Source organism: Carcharodon carcharias, chromosome 6, assembly GCF_017639515.1.
Source record: "Carcharodon carcharias isolate sCarCar2 chromosome 6, sCarCar2.pri, whole genome shotgun sequence".
NCBI lineage: Eukaryota > Metazoa > Chordata > Chondrichthyes > Lamniformes > Lamnidae > Carcharodon > Carcharodon carcharias.
In genome coordinates, this window is record NC_054472.1 from 69,078,308 (window position 1) to 69,092,431 (window position 14,124).

The following is a 14,124-nucleotide window of genomic DNA, read 5'->3' on the forward strand; positions in this document are numbered from 1 at the left end:
GCTCAACATTTCCAAACTTGAGTTCTATGAATTGAAACTTCCCCCAGGGCAGCAGCAGATAGTGAGAATGACAAGTCATTTCTGATCCATGGGCAGTGGATGAAATGAATGAATAACTTTTTAAAACTGGGAAACAACGTTGAGAATAGCCCTAAGGAGATACTAAAAAAAGAGTTACAGCACAGGAGGCCATTTGGCCAGTCAGTCTGCATTTACTCACTGAAAGCAATCCAAAATTAAACCTTCTGTTCCATTTACTGTCCACACCCGTTTCAACTTAATCTTTATATCAAAGCAAATAACATATACGTAAAACCGGGGTAGAATTTCCCCCCGTCAGGCAGGGTTGTGCGGGGGCGGGCCTGATCGGTGCCCCCAATTGGGTACATGCTGCCATTTTACACGGGCAGGCCAATTAAGGCCTGCCCAGCACGACGCGCACCCGGAAGCGCTGAGCACTCCCTGTGTGGGCCGGGGGGGGGGGGGGGTCCCTGAGTCAGGAGTGCGGTCTTTCATGCATGTGTGCGAAAGAGCGTAGAAATTAAATTGAAGTTTTACCAGGTCAATAAAGGTGTTGAATAAACTGTCACAAGACCTGGGCCATGTGCATTAAATTCAATAAGAATAAAAAGAAAATTTAAAATCATTCATGAAACCTCATCCCGCCCGTGGATGAGGTTCCATGAAAAATGTGAAGGCCACCTGGGCTCTTCGCCTGCCCACCAACCTCCATTAATTATTTTAATTGTTAGATAAAAGGCCTTAATAGGCCTTTGACAGTTTGGCAGGCGTGCAGCTAATTCAGATGCGTGCCAGGCAAACTGAAAATCTAAATGACCCGCAGTGACGTCAGGACGCATGCCCAACATCACCCTGCATCATTTTACACCTCGGTGAGCGGGCCCAGCCCCCGCTCGCCAAGCCAAAGATTCTTCCCCCTGTAGTTCATCAATTAAATAATCCAAATCTAAACACAGGAAGTGTTTTCCATATAAAAAGCTTTAAAGTCATACTTTCCAAGAGCCTGTTTAAGTTTGAGGAGTGGTAACATAATAGTTGTGTTATTGAATTACTTATGAACATATAAATTAGGAGGAGGAGTAGGCCATTCGGCCTCTCATGCCTGCTCGCAATTTTATAAGATCATGTCTCATCTGATTGTGACCTTACTTTCCTGTCTACACCCATCGACTCCCTTGTCCGTCAAGAATCTAACTCAGCCTTAAAAATGTTCAGTGACCCTGCCTCCACTGCTCTTTAGGGAAGAGAGCTACAGAGAAAAAAGTTCTCCTGATCTCCGTCTAATTTTAAGCTGCGTTCCCTAGTTCTAGTAACTCCAAAAGGGGGAATATTCTTTCAGCACCCACCCTTTCAAGGCCGCTCAGGATCTTATTTAAGGGTGTAAGATCACCTCTTATTCTTCTAAACACCAATGGATACATGTGTACCAGTGTAATTTATAAGACAGAGGTGGCGATGGCGAACTAGTATCATCGCTGACTAGTAATCCAGAGATCCAGGATAATGGTCTGGGGACACAAGTTCAAATCCCACCACAGCAGGTGGCGGGATGTTTTTACCAGATTGTAAAAACAATCTGGTTCACTGATATCCTGTCAGGGAAGGAAAAATGTCACCACTACCTGGTCTGGCCTACATAGCAACTCTTAAATGCTCACTGAAATAGCCTAGCAAACCACTCAGTTGTATAAAGGCTCAAAAAAGGAATTAAACCAGCAGGATCATCAACCTAAGCACTGGAACCAACAAAGGTAAACTCAGCCCTGTCGACATTGCAAAGTCCTCCTTACTAACATCTCTGGGCTGGTGTCAAGATTGGGAGAGCTGTCTCTCAGACTAGTCAAGCACCAGCCTGACATGGTCATCCTCACAGAATCATATCTTACAGATAATGTCCCAGATGCCAGAATCATCATTTTTGGGTATGTCCTGTCCCACCAGGCCATCAGCAGCAGATGTGGCGGCAAAGTGGTAAACAGTCGGGAGGAAGTTGCCCTGGGAGTTCGACCTAGCTGCCACAGATGCATCTGTCCATGACAGTTTACGTAAGAGTGACCACTGCACACAGTCATTGGCCATCAGCAGAACTGTACTCAAATACAATCTGTAACCTCATGGCCTGGCATATCCCCCACTCTACCATTACCATCAAGCCAGGGGATCAACCCGGGTTCAGCGAAGAGTGCAGGAGGGCATGCCAGGAGCAGCACCAGGCATACCTAAAAATGAGGTGTCAACCTGGTGAAGCTATAACAGCAAAGTACTTGCGTGCTAAATAGCATAAGCAGCAAGTGACAGACAGAGCTAAGTGATCCCACAACCAACAGATCAGATGTAAGCTCCATGGTCCTGCCACATCCTATCGTGAATGGTAGTGGACAATTAAACTACTCACTGGGAGGAGAAGGTTCCACAAATATCCCCATCCTCAATGATGGAGCAGCCCAGCACATCAGTGCAAAGGATAACGCTGAAACATTCGCAACTATCTTCAGTGAGAAGTCCCGAGTGGATGATCCATTTTGATCTCTTCCAGATGTTCCCAGCATCACAGATACCAGTCTTCAGACAATTTGATTCACTCTACGTGTTGTCAAGAAATGGCTGAAGGCACTGGATGCTGCAAAGGCTTTGGGCCTTAACAATATTCCAGCAATAGTACTGAAGACTTATGCTCCAGAGCTTGCCGCGCCCATAGCCAAGCTGTTCCAGTACAACTACAACACGGATATCTGCCCAGAAATGTGGAAAATTGCCCAGGTATGTCCTGCACACAACATACAGGACGAATAAACTCAGCCAATTACCACCCGATCAGCCTACTCTCAATTAGTAAAGCGATGATAGGGGTGATCAACAGTGCTTAGCAATAACCTGCTCACTGATGCCCAGTTTGGGCTCCGCCAGGGTCACTTAGCCACTAACCTCATTACAGCCTTGGCCCAAACATGGACAAAACAGCTGAACTCCAGAGGTGAGGTGAGTGTGACTGCCCTTGTCATCAAGGCAACATTTTACCAAATGTGGCATCAAGGAGCCCTAGCAAAACTGGAGTCAAAAGGAATCAGGGGGAAAAACTCTCCACCAGCTAGAGTCATACCTAACACAAAGAATGATGATTCTGGTTGTTGGAGGTCAGTTATCTCAGTTCCAGGACATCATGCAGGAGTTCCTCGGGGTAATGTCCTAGGCCCAACCAACTTCAGCTGCTTCAGCAATGAACTTCCTTCCATATTAAGGTCAGAAATGGGATGTTCACTGATGATTGCACCATTCACAACTCCTCAGATTCTGAAGCAGTCCATGTCCAAACGCAGCAAGGCCTAGGCAGACAAGAGGCAAGTGACATTCGTGCCAAACAAGTGCCAGACAACGACCATGTCCAACAAGAGAGAATCTAACCCTTGCTCCGTGACATTCAATGGCATTACCATTGCTGAATCCCCCACTATCAACATCCTGGGGGGCTTACCATTGACCAGAAACTGAACTGAGCCAGCCATATAAATACTGTTGCTACCAAGAGCAGATCAGAAGCAAGGAACCCTGTGACGAGTAACTCACCTCCTGACTCCCCAAAGGCTGTCTACCATCTACAAGGCATAAGTCAGGGGTGTAATGGAATACTCTCCACTCGCTTGGATGAGTGCAGCTCCAACAACACTCAAGAAGCTTGACACCATCCAGGACAAAGCAGCCTGCTTGATTGACACTCCTTCCAGGAACATTCACTCCCTCCACCAATGAAGAACAGTTGCAATAGTGTACACCATCTACAGGATGCACTGCAGGAACTCACCAAGGCTCCTTAGGCAGCATCTTCCAAATCCACGATTGCTACCATCTAGAAGGACTAGGGCAGCAGGCACATGGGAACACCGCTACCTGGAAGTTCCCCTCCAAGCCACTCACCATCTTGACTTGGAATATATCGCTATTTTATCACTGTCACTAGGTCTAAATCATGGAACTCACTCCCTAATACACTGTAGGTGTACCTACACCACAGTGACTGCAGCAGTTCAAGGCAGCTCACCGCCCCCTTCTCAAGGGCAATTAGGGGTGGGCAATAAATGCTGACCTAGCCAGCAATGCTCATACCCCATGAAAAAAAGCTGGCCTCTAGTTCCTGCTTTCAGCCTCCCTCCTATCTTGAATAGGAATTACATTTGTTACTTTCCAATCCGAAGGGACTTTTCCAGACTCTATGCAATTTTGGCAAAGTAATGCCAAAACCATCTCAGCGGCCACTTCTTTTAAGGCCTTAGGATGAAGCCCATCACGACCTGGAGGCTTGTCATCCTTTAGTTCTAATAAATGTGAGTCTTGCCAACCTCCTGTGAATGAATAAAAATATTACACTGATATTCCTAATTTGGAACAAAGAGACTGGAATGCAGTTTTCAGAAAGCCTCCATAAAATAAGGTACCAAAGGATGCACAGAACAGCTGCCTCATGAAAATAAATAAGTTCAATTTGGAAAGGAAAGGGAGGTTGCAAATGGGATACTAGTTTGCAAGGGCAAAATGATCATGGCGGCTCTTTAGAAAAGGGGCTGGACAGTACATGAGGGTAAAGAACCATTTACAGCTAACAGGAGGCCCCAGAAAGAAAGTTGCATTGTTATCATCTTAGGAAAAATGGGGTCATTTCCATACCTCAAAAATTCTCCATGCTTCCTGTGTCTGGATTTTCCAAGTGTACAGACAAACTGATGCAATAAAATGTATGTCACGCTGTCCAATGTCAACTAGATCCCAGTCAAGAGAAACACGTTGGGGCACACTTCCACTATGTGATATATTTAACAATCATAAACCCCTTTTTCATAAACTGGTTTTGATTTTGGTACAGTGGCCCAGAACTTCCCAGAATTTGTCTGTTGTGAAGATGGGTCATTTGAATTTTTTCACCTGGCCTGTGCCTTTAAACTCTTGTAGGGGGCAGTGTTGAGGGTGACTGAAAGGCCTGGGTGGTGAACCTTTGTGGGCTTAGATTTACATACTGAAATATACTTCTGTCCAAAATTGCTTGGTTGCAACAGCTCAGGAGTGATTCTCTCCTCCTCTTCCCCCTGCCCCAATGAGTGGTGGTTGAAGTCTGTATATGACATTTCATTTCAATACCTGACATCTCCATGATTCCTTCTTCTACAGTGAATCATAGTCAGCAGAATCCTACAGGCAACGGCCTGTTTTCTTTGCAACTGCTTTTTGAAGTCTTGCTATTGTTATTCTGATAATTATAGCTGGAGTGTTTTGCTTAGGAAGTCCAATTTAAATAATTTTTATTTTGCTCTGCAACAGACCATTGCATTGTTATCCATTTATTTATTATCTATTTATTCTTTCATGCAACAGCAGGCCTCTAATAGCAGATGGAGTAGTAATTTTCCACTATTACTTCAATTTCCTATAATTACAAGTCTATACTGGATCAGCACATGTATACTGGAGATCAATCCTCATCTGACAACTGAAGCTAACTTGACAGTTTCTCTCGCTGCCAGTTGCACGCTTTGGGCTGATTATTCACTCCCCCACCAGTGGGTTCAATGATGGGGTGAGGGGCGGGGGGGCAGGTAAAATCCAGCAGACACCATACCCGCCACCTATGCACCCACCTCTGGTCCCACCGCACTAAAACAGGGGATTGGTGCCATCAGGTGGCTTGCCTGTCTTGGGCATATTGAGGTCATTAAGTGCCCAATTAATGGGAATTGGGAAGTCTGGCAGCTTTAGCTGCAGTGTCTGTTCTCTGGCAAAGAACAGGGCCTCATTTGCGAGCCCCTGGGCTCATCAGAGGCCATCTCTCAACATCATCTGACCCCTTTAACACTCCCACCTCTTGAATCAAGTCCCCTTGCCAACCTGGCACCACCAAAATCCCACACATACCAGAGTCCAGGGTCCTCAGTATGCTAGGACTACATGTAGTCCCAGCAATGGCCACCACAGGGACTACAGAACTGCTGGCCATCCAATTGTTTGGCAGCTCTCTTAAGGCAGACCTTTCTCCCAAGAGAGGGGCAGAAGCCCTGTCACCAACTACTTAATGCTGCTCCAAGCTTTAAATCGCTGCGGAGCTACAGTTGGGATTGTGGGCTGGCTCCTCCCTGACATTTTAGCTAGGGGGCAGATGGGAATTGCAATATCCCACTAAATCCAACCTATGTTTCTGGGTGGGTTTAATGAAGATCACACACAGGTGAATTCAAATAGCGTACGTTTTTCCCTTTCTTTCCTGGAGTCAAATGGAAGCAGCTGAATTTTTTTGCTGGGAGAGAAGTTTTCTTCCCAACCACCACCCACCCACTACCAGAGGTATTTCAGATATTTGCATATCTCTGGCATGGTTTGTTCACTCTATGACTGCCTGGGAACTGAACAATTGTCGCAACTTGTGCAAAAGCTTGTCTGTCCTCTACAATGAGAAGGGAAACATTTTCCGGAATAAGGCTGGCAAGGTCTACTTGAAGGTATTCAAATTGTCCCTGGCAAATATAACAGGTATAAAATGCGCCTAAATATTACAGTCTCAGCAAAGTCTGGCTCTAGAAGCTGGGAAAATTCAATGCTGGGAACACAGCACTTAAAATTGAGAGTAAATGAACTGGCCCTACGAGCAGGTTCTGGGCTTTATGCAACACATCAGAAAGGCATCTCAATTCTATTCTGTTTGACCAAATCAAAATTTAAGAGATCACTTTCGAGAAGTGGCTAAATCCCTACAGTGGACAAGAGATGATAACTAAGAGGGATGTATATAAAAAAACTAAGTTTAATGTAGCCAATTACCTCAGTAAGATGATGAGCATCAGCACTGCATAAGACATTTGAATCCTTAAATTTATTAGGAGTTTCAATACCAAAATGTTTAAGGAATTCAAAGGCATCTGGAAATTACCCCTAAACAGACTTTTTTTTATTCTTTCCTCTTTGGCAGCCAACTCTAACCCAGCTGGTACAACTTTTATCCAGGTTAGCTGAAGTGACACAATTGTGAATCTTTGACCTGAGATAATCTATTGAAAGAGATTATGAAGCAGTTGAGCAAGAATTTGAAGTTTCACTCCATTAGACTCACTCACTTTGAAAATGGCTGCTTTCCGAGAGGCAGAAGTACTGTTATGCTTGATATTTATTTGATAAATAAGCCAGAGTCCATCAAATTCTACAAACCAAAACACTAATTTATCTATTGAAAAAAAGAGACATGTCAAAGCTTTTCATCTTGCACTCATCAGGACACCTCATAAGAATACCAATATAAGGGGGAAAACAACAAGTTATGCTGTATGAGCAGAGAGTGCTGATTGGTTGACAAGTGGAATATGATCGTTAGAGGCAATGCCATGGAGAATCCACCAGTAACAGTGACTGACAGTTAACTGCCAAGCATTGTTTGTTAAATTTAAAACAGGCAGTTAGACTCTGACTGGTCAAGGCATTGTCCTGAAGAAAGAGTCAGCGAATGGCTGTCAGTTACTTTGTTTACCTGAAACAGGCGCAATGTGCGTTCGTGTTCTGTAAGCAAAGGACAGGGCCCTGTGTATTAATATATGTAACTTTCAGTACATGCAAATGCACCACACCCTGCGCCCTATTTCAGCATCAAGCTTGTATGGTGAACAAATAGGTTGGGCCCTATTTACAAGTTGGCTGATAGGACCAATCTTGAAGCATTTGGAGCTGTAAGAATCCCAACGTGTATACTGATCAGTGAAGGTAGGCTTGCGGTAGACCATGGTAGAGATAATGGCTAACCCTGATCAGGCCATTTCGCGCTATATATCACACAAACTCATGAATGGGCCTAAGGCTGTCACTTTCAGGCCGGAAAAGTGCCCAGGCTACCTCAGATTACCTTGGAAGGTCAAGTATCTTAAAAATTTGAGCAACAGGTGAAGCTAGCTATTTCACACTGTTACTATCCAATAGCAACACGAGTGGTATTCGCCACTAAAAGGATGCTGCTGTCAATCCAAAAGGGCCTACCTATCATAGTATTTTAAAACTTTGCACCCAGGTATCATTCTGGTAAATCTCAGCTGTATTCCTCCAAAGCCAAAAGATCCTTCCTGAGGTTTTCATTTTTTCTGCACCTGTTCATGACATTTTACTGATGTGTACCTGGACTTCCAAATCTCTTTGGACCTCCACTGTTTATAGTTTTGCACCATTGAGAAAGTACTCTGTTCTATTCTTTTAAGTCCAACATACATGTCCCCACATTTGTCTACACTGAAATCTATTTGTCACAGATTTATCCATACACTTAATCTATTAATATCTTTGTAATTTTATGCTTCCATCTACATTGCTTACAAAACCAGCTATCTTTGCATCATTGTTAAACTTGGACATGTGGTTTTCTATCCCATCATTTAAGTCATTAATAATTATGTTGAACAGTTGAGGCCCAGACACAGATACTTACAGCACATCATTAATTACATCATGCCAATTAGAGTACCTGGACTTTAATCATAACACTGTCACCCACAACTCAGCTAATTTCCTAACCAGGTCAATAATTTGCCTTCAATTCCATGAGTATAATAATCCCTCTCCAGAGAATTGAACCTTGGTCTCCCATATGGCAGGCTAGATCTTAATCACTATGCTAACAACGAATTAAGACAAGATGAAATTCTAACGAATGACGTACAAGAATAAGATGTGTTCAGTTTTTGTAAAGTTATTTAAAGCCTTGATATTTAGACAAGGAGAACAACAAAGTATTGTCTTAGAAATGTTTCCAATTCACAGAGAGTCAAAGAATAACTCTTTTGTTAAAGCAACCATTTTTATTACTTTTCTTACATCAAGGGCTGGAAAAACTCAAGTTAATGCTGTTTTTCTCTCTCCACAGATGCTGCCAGAGCAGCTGAGTTTTCCCAGCACTGCTTTTATTTCAGATCTCCAGCATCCACAGTATTTTGCTTTCATATAATGCAAGAAATTAGCTCAATAAAACACTCGAATTCTAAACTTCGAGCAACTGTTTACTACTTTATAAAAACGCATCATTGCTCCATTCATTGGAGTGGTGACATATTAGATTTAGCACAGATAGCAGTAGCATGTCAATAGTCATGATGCCTTGAACATGTTCAAAACGAGTATATTAGAAAAGAAAATACCGAATAAAAGACTGGCCTTTTAGGGGCAATATTACAAAGACAGGGAAAAAAAAAACAAGGTTTACTCGTAAGTCAGAGTTCTTTGTAAAAATACAAGAGGTAAAAAGGGAAAAGCCATCACTGAAAAGAAGAAACTCCTTCAAAAATCTGGGCCCAACAAATTCTGACATTGAATCTCTCAAACTGCAAACCATGGGCAGTATTTTTTGTTGAATGGACCGGCATGCGTCTGACCCACTCGAGCATAAAATAGGGCATGATGGCACTGGGTGAGTGTCCCAACATCATCATGCACTCGCACAATATTTCGGTCGGCAGGCATGCGCCGAAGTCAGAGTCGCACCTGCCATCAACTACGAGGCCAATTAAAGCCATTAAAAAGGCAATTAATTTTACATTGAAAAGCATTTTACATTGCCTGTGCGATTTCGCACTCGTAGCATGTGCAAAACAGGTAGGCAGGCAGCCGAAAATTTGCTAAACCTCATCCAAGGGCAGAATAAAAAGGGTCAGCAGCGTTGCCAGTGAGAGCAGTGAGGAGTTTTGGAGAGAGTTTGCTGCTGGTTGCTTGCTGGTAATTGGCAGCTTCATCTTTGTTCGGGGCTTCATTGTTAGCATTTCCAGGCTTCATTTCAGGACTTACTGGTGTCTCCAAGGCCCCCGGAGGATCAAGCCATGTGGACCCTTCTCCCTTCCAGGTATCAGTCAGCCTTATGTTACCCTGGTAATGAAGATTGTGGTCTCCGCAGTGACACCTCCTCTGAGGAGGAACAGAGGGGCAGAAGGGACAGGAGGCCAGGTGCCCCAATGCAGCTTCCAGGGGAGGGACCTGTGGGAGGAGAGGTGCAGGCACAAGGGGCACAGGGCCAGCAGGAAGTCCAAGGCGGAAGGGGCCGCAGAAGACACCACTATCCTGCTGCCAGGGTTTACAGGTAGCGATCCAGCTACCTCAATATGTCTGAGATGCAATGTTGAAGGAGGCTCTGCTTCTCAAGGGAGAGGATGATGTCCATTTGTCAGATGATTAGGCCAAAGATCAGCTCTGACTGTGTGGGTGGTCACCCCATGTCAGTGGCTCTGAAAGTCACAGTGGCCCTCAACTTCTACGCCTCCAGCTCTTTCCAGGGGTCAGTGGGGGCTGTGCGTGGAGTTTCCCATGTTTGCTAAAGCTGGTGACAGAAGCTCTGTTCAGGTGGGTATTGACCTTTATTTTTACCATATGGACGAGGCCAGGCATGCTGAACGAGCCAGAAGCTTTGCAGCGATTGTTGGGTTCCCCTGCGTTCAGGGTGCAATAGACTGTACACATGTGGCCATCAAGGTGCCAGCGGGTGAGCCAGGAGCCTTCGTCAACAGGAAGGGCTTCCACTCCATGAACGTGCAGAAAGTGTGTGACCATAGGATGCAAATTCTGCAAGTCTGTGCAAGGTACCCTTGACAGCTCCCATGTCCTGAGACATTCCCAGGTGCTGAGACTCATCAGTGCTCCAGCCTGACTGGGTGGATGGCTGCTGGGTGACAAGGACTATCCGTTTAACAGGTGGCTTGTAACGTCTCTCCGCCAACCTCGAACAAAGGCAGAGCAGCGGGATAATAGGAGTCATGCCTCCACAAGGGCTGTGGTACAGAGGACCACAGGTCTTCTCAAGATGGGCTTCCAATGCCTGGTTCATTCAGGGGGTGCACTGCAATATCCCCCAGGGCAGGGCGTCACTGATAGTAGTTGCATGCTGTACTCTCCAGAATCTGGCACTGGCAAGAGGGGACCCACTAGGAAGAGGATTTTGACGCAGCTGCACAGGCCACAGATGATGAATCCAGTATTGAGTCAGGGGCACAGTAAGGAGAATGCTGAGGGCATGGAGCCAGACCTTGGTAACCTCTAGGGAAGCAGGTACACCAAGGACTCTTTGATCCAATGTTCCTTCAGCTAGGCTACCAAAGATCTGTCCCCTCCTCATGCCAGGGCTGCCACCTCCATCCCTGATGTCTGAAATGACTCTCTCATTTACACCCAAAGTCCACTCAATGCCTGTACAATAAAGTATCCAGTCACTCACGTCCAACACTACATACTGGTGTACACTGCACCAGAAACAAAAGAGGCGAAGCATACTCAGGCCATTAGAATCAAAGCAAATTTAATGTTATTGTCTTATTACGCATTCAATGACATTACCATTACTGGTGTTGATGTTCAGCAGGCATATAAAGCACCCTGGACGCTTTGGAACCAGTAATCGCTACAAAGCATTTGGCTCGCTTAGCCTGGCTGGCCTCATCCATACGGTAAAAAGTAAAGGTCAGTACCTGCCTGAACACAGCTTCTTTCACCAGCTTCATGCAAACATGGACAGCTGATTGGGAGACTCCACACAGCCCCCACTGAGCCCTGGAAAGAGCCTGAGGCATAGAAGTTGAGGGCCACTGTGACCTTCAGAGCCACGGGCATGGGGTGTCCACCGACACAGTCGGAGCTGATCTCTGGCAATCACCCATGAACTGTCCCTTTTGTGCTCATAGTGCTTTTAATTTACCTTTCCAAGTGCAACGTCTTGGTGCCCCATGCAACCCCCCCCACCCCCCCGCCCCGGCACCAGCATTGGAGACAGCCTGCTGACTCTGCTGTCGTGTTGGCCTTGATGACCTTGGCAGTCGTCCTCTGGCCAGTGAAGCCTGTGCTGGCCCTGCTGGGGGGGGGGAAGAAGCAGCCAGTGCCACACCTGGCAATTCTCCAGTCATCGCAGCCTCATCAGATGCGACGGTCACTGGCGGAGGGGCTGCTGCCATCATTTAGAGTGCCCTGAGAGGAGCTCACACAGATGACAAGCAGCTTGTGCGCTAACATGACCTTCCTGCTCACCATTGATGGATGGGCACTTTGCTGGGATACTGGGTGCCTCAACCATCACCCACACTGGCACTGACCACCTGAAGCCATTGCCCGTGTGAGGGCTTGCAGGTCTGAGCTCAATCCCAGAAAACCTTCATTCTGTCCCTGGAGATGCCTCTCCACAAGAGTCGCCATGAGGGTCAATGCAATGCTCATGCTCCACACGGACTCCTCCACAACGGAGTTCATGGCATGCAGACCCTCAAGGATCTCTACCAGATCCTCCCGCACATCCCACTGGACATGCAGCATCTGCTGCCTAATGGACGACTCCAGAGGCTCATCATCTGTTTGACTCAGTATCGTCCTGGTCCCCAGCAGTCCTCTGACTGATGGTGCCCTGGGCACACTCTGCCGCCACCTGCACCTCAAGCAAGTGTGAAATGCCCTCACCAACATGCACCAACATTCTTGCCGCTGATCTAATGCTCACTGAGGTGCTGGTAACTGCGCTGGTGCCTGGTTCAGAGAGTTGGTGTGACGCAAGTGCAAATGATGCCCGATGGTCCTCCAGCATCAGGGATGGCCCTTTGAGGTCCAGAGAGCGAGTGCGTGCTGGCAAATCTAAGGGAGAACAAGGACATTTCATTAGTTAAAGTTATCACATTGTCACTGTGCATGCCAGGCACCCTGGTGAGACAATGGAGAGCTGCATCATGGTGCTATCATCTTTCAATGATTAATGGGGACTCCAGGTTTGAGCCTCCCATCAATGAAGAGGCTACAACAGAATGGTTGCACAATCCAAAACTCTCACCTCTGCACTGCACTCTTACCTTCGTCTGATATAAACCGAGCTCAAGGGTGTCCTGTTCGAATCTGCTCAGCAGCAGCAGATTGAGCGGGCTTCCACTTGTACGTGGCCTCTGTGATTGGTTATGACTCGTCTTCTCCTGAAAGGACAGAGGTGCATTGATTGTCCACTCGCTACCTGCAACACCACTGCAGCCTGGCCAACCCCAGCTGAGGAACATCCAAGTCGTGGCCCTCGAGCCACAAGGCACTCAAGTCCAAGCAGCCAGGGCTCACCCCCTTGGCCAGCTCTGGTGTTATTGACAGTTGGCATTCAGACTCTAGCACCCCTGAGGTCCTCAGAGGGACAGCTACACCTAAACACTTCTGTACACTGATCCATGACAACATGGTACTCACCCTTCCTGAGCGCAATAGGTCATTGAACCTCTTCAGGCCCTGCACCCATGGGTGCTGCACCACATCATGGCTGCTAACCAGCGCTGCAACCACTTCCTTTGCCCTCTTTAAGGTGCTGTGGCCTCCTCCTCCCATCTCTGAGGACAAGGGTGTCCCTCCTGGCAGCCACCTCCTCCAGGAGGACCACGAGGCACTCATCTGAAAACTGGGAACGAGCTCCCAGCCAACATGCACCACCCCACCCCCCCACATCGCCGCATACAGTCGCACTTGACTCCATAACTTGAACATTGAAAACACAGATGTTCTTCAAGGGCAGCCTTCAAGGGACTGCCTGTGCCATTTTTCAACTGCCCCCTGGGCCACCATTGGACCCAGCGGCTGACAGGCACCCGGCCCCGCCCACCCACAGGGGAGCCATGTTTCACGCTGGGTGGGCCTTAATTAGCCTGCCAGTGTGAAACCACGGTTGTGGGCAGTGGCCGGTTTCCCAGCCGATCCCAGGCCTGCCGATCGTGCCCGCCCACCGACCTGAAAATGCTGCCCCATGAATCAAGCAAAATGGCCTGAGGAATTTCAGAAGTGATTGGCCAGAAATGCAAAATTACAATTGAAAAAGTTTAACTTTTTAACATCACAGTTGAGTTCTTCCCAATGAACAACTTCAAAAATGTTAGATCAAGACATTGGTTCCTTTTCCTGCCACCGCTTCCCAAGATTAACACAGATAATAATGTTTTGGATGCGAACCTCAATGGGCACCTTAATGTCACTTGCTGGGTCAGCAGATTTGTACAGAAACTTTGATTCTGCAGTTTTGACCTTCAATTGGTGAACTAGGACCTCATTGGACAACCACATAATTAAGGAACTAATGTAGTGACCATGAACAAATTGTGAGCAGCTTGACTG

The 14,124-nt window shown here is 46.5% G+C and overlaps 1 protein-coding gene across 6 annotated transcripts in view; it reads right to left on the bottom strand.

Annotated features, from left to right (window-relative positions):
* The window catches only part of rbbp8 (retinoblastoma binding protein 8), a 155,035-nt gene that overhangs the window by 43,359 nt on the left and 97,552 nt on the right, over nt 1-14,124 (bottom strand). The gene's annotated exons all lie outside the window — the stretch shown is intronic.